Raw genomic sequence first — 7,509 nt, 5'->3', positions numbered from 1 at the left:
TTTATAATGTAATATATTCATGCACTGTAAACCCTAATGCTCAAAATAATCGGTTTGAGTAGGGCGAACTTAAATTTAACAAATGAGTTCAGTCAAATTAACTTTTATAAGTATTTAGAACTTTCTTTTTCTTTTGAGTTCACAAAACTGACACATTTTAAGAAATCTGAGTTTTATGAACTCATTTCTTTTGATCTAGTCAAACTCAATTTTAACAGAAACTGAGCTGGGATTTCTATTTCTCAGCATGCTTTGCCATGGCACTCGAAAGGGAGAGTAAATGCTAAAATTAAGTGTTATATAATGTTTTTTGTGCAAGATTAATGTTAAGGTGGGAGATCTAGTAGTGTTTAATGTTTTGTTTTGCTAATTTAGAAGCATTTCTGTTTTGTGTGTTTTTGGGGGGTTATCATCATGGTGACAGGTGGAGCATGTGGCTTGGTTTGAGAACAGGTATGTTAAATATTGTATATTGCAATACTCATTCAACAATTGCAATCCTATGTTAAAGGCAGAGTAAGTGAGTGTTACTCACCCATTGAGAAGAAACCAAGCAACCTCGTCGTCCGATCGCAGGCCTCCGCTCCTTGAGTTCTCTCCAGCGCTGGAAAGCTGATCTGATATTTACACGGGTCCTACTTCTTGCCTTATTGTTCCGCAGACGTTTTCCTCTTTTGTTTTTTATCCGCCATCTCTATCTTTCTGTCGCTCGGCTCGGCTAATGTCCGTCCCATGCACGGACCGCGCTCTCCTCCACATCACGAGTAGACACGCCCCTTATTGCTGATTGGCTACAAGTTTGTTTTGCGATTCGACCCGAATCAGTTTTCTAAAGTGTTTTTGAAAAATCACTTACTCTGCCTTTAATACTAGCATGTGCATAAATTAGTAAGGTTACTTTTACAGTATTAGCTATAGTTAAAGCTAGCTACGATTCTACTAAATTGAGATTACATGACAATTTTAAGTTAAATGTATGAATTAGCTTATTCCAATATTTCAAGTTAAAAGCAATTAAAATGTCTGAGTACAAAACAGAAATCTGACAATTCTGCTTACTTAAAGCTGTCCGTAACTTTTTTGTGTTCAAAATTTAAAAAATTTATATAATAAGCTATTACACCATGAATCCATTTTCCAAATCGTGTTTTTGGCTTGTCCTGAATCACTACGGTACACCTATAATAAGTGTTTATATTCGGACTATTTAGACTGGTTCGGGTAGGTACCGCTGCGGAGTAGCCCAGTACCTGCGTGATTCGCCATAGACATAAACAGAGAGAAGTAGCTCCGGCTACAATGTTCTTCCGCAAGACGCACGCAGTTCTGTTTATTAACCGCTAGAGCGCCAAAAGTTACGGACTGCAATTTTAAACTTTGAATTTAACTTAAAAAGTTTGGTGTAACTGATTACCTTGATTTAGTTTTTTAGTTTTGCCAACTTATTCGGGTTTACAGTGTGTGATGAATTTTCAGCACCATTACTCCAGTCTTCAGTGTCACATGATCCTTCAGAAATCATTCTAATATGCTGATTTGCTGAGAAGGGTATAACTGCAGCCTGGAGATCTCATTGTAGGGTGCCACAAGTTTGTTAAAATTTCCAAAGGGTGCCGCGACTAAAAAAAGGTTGGGAAACACTGTGTTAGAGAATCCATAAACACACTCCCAACACTGCAGTGGCCTAAATTTAGTCAATCTGAGTAGCAGACAGATACTGCAGTGCTGGTGTAAACGTCAGAGCGGCTGGCTGTCTGCCAGGCCACAGAGAGAAGCCACTGAGAACAGCAGAATGTCTCATTATCCTTAAGCAGCAGGGAGCTAATCCTCTTGATGGCATTTGCATCTGTGCTCTAAGAGGAAGGGAAGTGGCTGGGATTACAGTATTGCTCTCTGGCAGGGTCAACAGAGGCACTCGAGCCTGTAACTGGTACAGTGAGGCAACGTACTCATTTTATTTGATATGATACATGTTGCTTCCTAAATGAAATAACCAGCTTTAATAGAGTGATGCAGGCATGACATATTTTTGTAGACCAAAACCCAGAAATGAGTCTTCCTGAAGTCAATGGGTTTTTGGTTAAATGCTTGGTCTGTGGTAACACCAGCTCAAGATATTTTCATGTTTTATTTTACAGCATAAAATACATCAGTAACCCCACTCACAATTTTTTAAGCTTTTACTTGCCCTGAAAAAGGGCGATCACTAACAAGTGGCTAAATGAGACTAGAGGTTGTCGGCGACAGTAAACATCATCACACCAACAGGTGAACTCATCTACTCACTAGTCCCCTTCTATAGCCTCATCGTCTTTATAATTAGTATAGCATGGTTTGTTTATAACCTAGATTACATTTAGCTTTTTACTTCTGGTGATTGTAATTAGAATATAGAGTAGAGAATTATATTTTTTGTTGAATTAGATTTCATTTTTGTATTTTCTGCTTTTGTGTTAATTTTAGTTAAAGTTTTAGTCATTTTGTGTGTTTTTGTCATTCTTATTAGTTTTAGTTATTTTAGTACATAAAGTTAAGCTAAATGAAAATGAGAAATGTTGCTTTGGAAACTAGCTGAAATAAAATAAGTACATTTTTATGTTTTATTAACTTTTTTTTATTTCAAGTAACAAAAAATATTCTTATGGTTTTAATTAAATATAATAATCCTGTTTCTTTTGAAACGTGTAAGAATCATAAACTTTTGTTGGTCACAGAGCTTATTTTCTGCAATAATCCAAAAGCCAATAGAAAACTCCTATTTGCTTAAGAAACCAGGGTGATGTTAACTTCTGGGTTGGCCTACAAAGATACATAATCACTGTAGCGCTTTGTCATTGTAATGAAGCCAAAATGAATGGCTGGAATCATCACAACATACATGAAGTAAGTAAAATATTTTTTGTTTTTGTTTTTTATTGCTGAACTATCCTTTTTGTGTGTGTGTGTGTGTGTGTGTGTGTGTGTATACTATATATACACACACACACACACATATAGGCTACATATAAATTGTCTTCAATTCCGTTTATTTTCACTCCCAAGCCTTTTGCAAAGTTTGAAAGTGGTTGGATTTAACAGAAATGGCAAAGCAGTATAGTAAAATCAAACAGTGCGGACTCACAGAAGTACTTGAGTGTCTCGTCGATCTGCTCCTGTGTAAGTCCAAGAGGGGCCTCTGGTGGCAGCAGAGGTGTGTGCAGCCAGTCGTCATGCTCATACCCAAACACATGGTCCGCCCGCAGAGTGTATTTGGGCAACTTTTCTGTAAGCAAGCTGACGATCTCCACCTCTGGCAGATCCACACTGGAGCACAGGTCTGAGTGTGATAAACAGAAAGAAAAACATTCACTGTCACTGCTCTAAATGTTAATTTGAATATATGATCTGAAAATATCTAATTATCATATTACATCATTTAGAAGCTCACATTCATTCATGTAATAAAAAAATACACATATGAAGATCATGTGGGCTAACTGAGAAATTAAAATCACACAGTGTGAACATTTAAACATCTCTGCTGCTGTCCAAAACAGCTCCAAAATGTTATGCAAGATGTCTTTTCAAGTTAAAAACCAGAATTATGTTATTAGTCAGTCAGTTATTAATTGAAAAGCTTATGTCTAAATTACTGGTAGTTGCAAAAGAATGATTAAAAAATCATATCGGAGTGTTGAATGCAATTAGCTACTACAGCGCCCACTCTGAGCTTTTAGGATGCAGTATAATTAGAAAGCAACACATATAGGTACTTCCTTAACTAATATGGTTTGTTCCACCTTTCCTGCCTTTGTCTGCGTTCTGTTCTGTTATGAAGGTAACACAACAAACTCATCAGTGAACTACAGGCGGTAAAGAACAAATGTAGAAGGCTACATGTGAACAATGTAGTACTAACCTGCACTTAGCAAAATTAAAATACAAAAATAGCTGCCAACTGATGTTTGAGAAAGAGAATAATGTACTATTTAGGTTAGAATAGACTATAGAGAGCATTTAATTGGACAAAATCTTGCAATGCAATATGAGTGACCAGTTACCAGTACATTTTGAGTTAATATACACTAACCCCAAGTGTTTGGGGTTAGTATGATTTTTCTAAATATTTTTAAAAGAATTATCTAATGCTCACCAAGGCTGAATTTATTTGACCAGAAATACTAATATAATTATTATAATCTAATGAATAACTGATTTGTTAAATCAAATGAAAAATTGTGTTTTTGATTGGTCCAGACGCTACAATTGAAATATTATTACCATTTAAAATAACTGTTTTGTATTGCAATTTATTCCTGGGACGCCAAAGCTGACTTTTTATCATCATTACTCCAGACTTCAATGTCCCATCATCCTTCAGAAATCATTCTTATATGCAGATTTGCTGCTCAAGAAATATTTCTTATCATCAGTGTTAAAAACAGTGTGTGGCCTAATTTTCTGCTTTATCTTTGACAAACAGAAAGGTCCAAATAATAGCATTTATTTGAAAAAAATGCTCCAATTTTCCTCAAGAAAAGTCTTACTGATCTCAAACTTTTGAACAGGATTGTATCTGCTAAAGTTACGTTACCACATAGATGCCCTTACAGCTAACAGATATCGATGTATCCTGGGAACAGAACACAACAACAAAACCATTTCCTGTACCTGTGAGAGTCGAGACATCATGGAAGCCCTGTGCCGGCAGAGGATCCTCCCTCAGGTTCCCAGGAGTGAGGCAGATCTCCTGGGCGAGGGTTCCGCATCCCACTCCCTGCTCTCCATTGACGATGAGGGGCCCTGGGGTCTCCAGGGAGGGCTGAGGGGTGTGTGCTGGAGGAGAAGAGGCAGAATCAGGGGAGTGAGACAGTGTGACAGGCCTGCTGGGGTTCAGGGTGATGGATGCTTGAGGCCTTCAGCAGACTGATGTGCTGCACCCTACTGGATCAGAGAATGGGTGTAGAATAGGCAGACACACGTCCTCATGTGACCTAGTGAGGACAGAAAGAAAGAGAGTGATGTACACTGATATTAACAAACTGATTCTAAGAAAAGAGCTTTTTGTGTACTACAGAAACTCCCCTATCATTAGTTAAATGAAAAAGATGATGCTCAGGACACAGACTGTGTTCATTGAAAGCAGGCCATTGATTGTATTGTGCTACTGATGTGAAACTAGATACACCCTCAGGTAACTACAGCAGTGTTACTTTCAGCTTAATGTCTTCCAGTGAAAATGTCTATCAGATCCAGTATCAAATGTCATGATACACGTTTGAATAATTCAGCTTTTGGCATATAAAATCATTCATGACTCTTGAGTCATGACCTCTTCTGAAGCAAAGACCATGTGGTGAGAATATATCACACGTTTCATAAGATATTTGGATACAGGATGTGCTATGACAATAAAAGGTAATATTATGCTAAAATATGATTAAACCAATAACAATCGTTCAACCATAACAATACTTTGCTAAAGCCCAGCTCTCTTGTCATAGCTTTAACATCCAATATGAATGAACTAGAGATTTTTGGAAACAGTGAACAGATGTATAGCAACACATACTTCTAGAATTGTAAAATAAATAATAATAATAATAATAATAATAATAAATAAACAATTATTATTATTATTATTATAGCATATATATTATTTTAACATATATAATCATTTTGAATTAATTGTTTGTTTTTAAAAATGGTCAAATTACCAAGCATTTTTATCTGCCAGTTTTCTGCGAAGAAATTGTTAAACAACACAAATACATGATAAAAATTGTTCTAAAAAGAAATCATGAATCAGAACTGGTCTAACAAATTTTCAGTCACTGAAAACAGGTAAGCCTCATTTTAAAATGCTTACAGCTGAAAGGGATTTATTAGAGATATGAATGATAATTCAACAATAATTTTTATATAATAGCTTTAGCTTTTTACTTCTGGCATTTGTATTGATTCTTACAAAGCTTGTACGAAACATAAACGTTTGTTGGTTGCAGATATTATTTTCTGCAATAATCCAAAAACCAATGGAAAAATCCTGTTGGGTTTTTGTCGAGGGAACCAGGGTGATGCTAACTTCCGGGTTGCCCTGAAAAAAATACGTCACTGCAGCACTCTATACAAACTTTGCATTCCAAAAAAAATTGAGCACTATATTTGTTATTAGTTTTTAAATATTGACCCAGGTCTTAAATCAATCTTACTTTCAGCCAGAGATTGTGGACTAGCTCAAGGTGACTGTACACAATACCGGACTCACTGCCAACCAAACTCCTGCTAGAGGTGCCTACGTGTGTCCTTTCACATAGCCTCTAGGGCTCTCCTCATCCCAGCGAAAGAGAGAGGCCAATAGAGAGAGAGAGAGAGTGATAAAACAAGAGAGAGTGGGAGTGAGAGACAGAAGGAACAAAGAAAGTTTTTTTTTCAGCCTATCAGAGCAGACACACTTGAATTACGGCTTAAGTCAGGGGGAGGGGCAAGTTCAATGTTCAGAAAGCATGTGTTTGTCTGAAAGCAACATGCACTCTGTACCGGCCGTCTCCTAGGAGAACTGAGGACTATGAACATGTGGCTTGGTCACATGATGCATCGTCAGTGGGCTTTTATGGGCATGGGCTCATGCAAACACGTACACAAGGACGTCTGTATGCATGTATACACTGTTCCACTGAACTCCAATAACTTGTTTTTAAAAGTCTATAAAGTTTAAATGTCCCTACAGTTTTGAATGCTCACTCTTATTAATCCAGAAATTATAAATCACATTGTAAAAAACACAAAGAACACATTATCACTAATTCCCTAAGTCACAAAGAATTAGTCCAGAGATAAACAATTATTACAAGGATTTCTACTTGAAATTTAGCATAATTCACTTTTTCTGGTTCACAAAACTTTTTTTCCCCCATCAAAATAAGTGCTAAAATCAAACCACTTTCCTGCAATCTGTTCAATAAGAATCAGCCATTTGAAGAATATATACACAGTTCAATGGGAAAATTATCATATGCACAGTTTTTCCGGATAAACCCTGTCAAGGTTAATGCATTCGTCCTTTACTCTCTCACCTTCATAGTAAATAGACTAGTTGACTGATATGAGTTTTTCAAAGGCCAATGTTGATGCCAATATCTCCAGGTGGCATGCACTTAATATCATGCTAGTATTTCGATAATGCAATTTAAAGTTAGCAAATGAGGCATAATTTATACATCGTCCATCACAACTAACATAGTTATATTTATATTAAACTTTGTTAACACTTTGTAAATAACATATCTGCACACTAATAAACATATCTGTACATTTATCTAAACAATTACATTTTTTCCTATACTTCTATTTCTGTATATAGTACATTATTTAATTTTTCTTTTTTATTATATTAGTGTTATATTACATCCCTACTGTGTTATTCCTATGTATGTCTGCACTATCATGTAGGTCTGCACTATGTCTGTACTTTCTTCTACACTGGAAGCTCCTGTCGTCAAGTCAAATTCCTTGTGTGTGTAAACATAC

The 7,509-nt window shown here is 36.2% G+C and overlaps 1 long non-coding RNA gene across 1 annotated transcript in view; it reads right to left on the bottom strand.

Annotated features, from left to right (window-relative positions):
* Positions 1 to 4,805: 4,805 nt before the first annotated feature.
* The window catches only part of LOC107718875 (uncharacterized), a 9,786-nt gene continuing 7,082 nt past the window's right edge, over positions 4,806 to 7,509 (bottom strand). Inside the window, exon 3 of the long non-coding RNA XR_001637465.1 lies at positions 4,806 to 4,973. This is a non-coding gene — a long non-coding RNA (uncharacterized LOC107718875). The remainder of the gene's footprint in view (positions 4,974 to 7,509) is intronic.

The sequence above is a fragment of the Sinocyclocheilus rhinocerous genome, unplaced genomic scaffold (genome assembly GCF_001515625.1).
Source record: "Sinocyclocheilus rhinocerous isolate Xijiao unplaced genomic scaffold, SAMN03320098_v1.1 scaffold1595, whole genome shotgun sequence".
Classification (NCBI taxonomy): domain Eukaryota; kingdom Metazoa; phylum Chordata; class Actinopteri; order Cypriniformes; family Cyprinidae; genus Sinocyclocheilus; species Sinocyclocheilus rhinocerous.
This window is presented reverse-complemented; position numbering and strand designations above follow the sequence as displayed.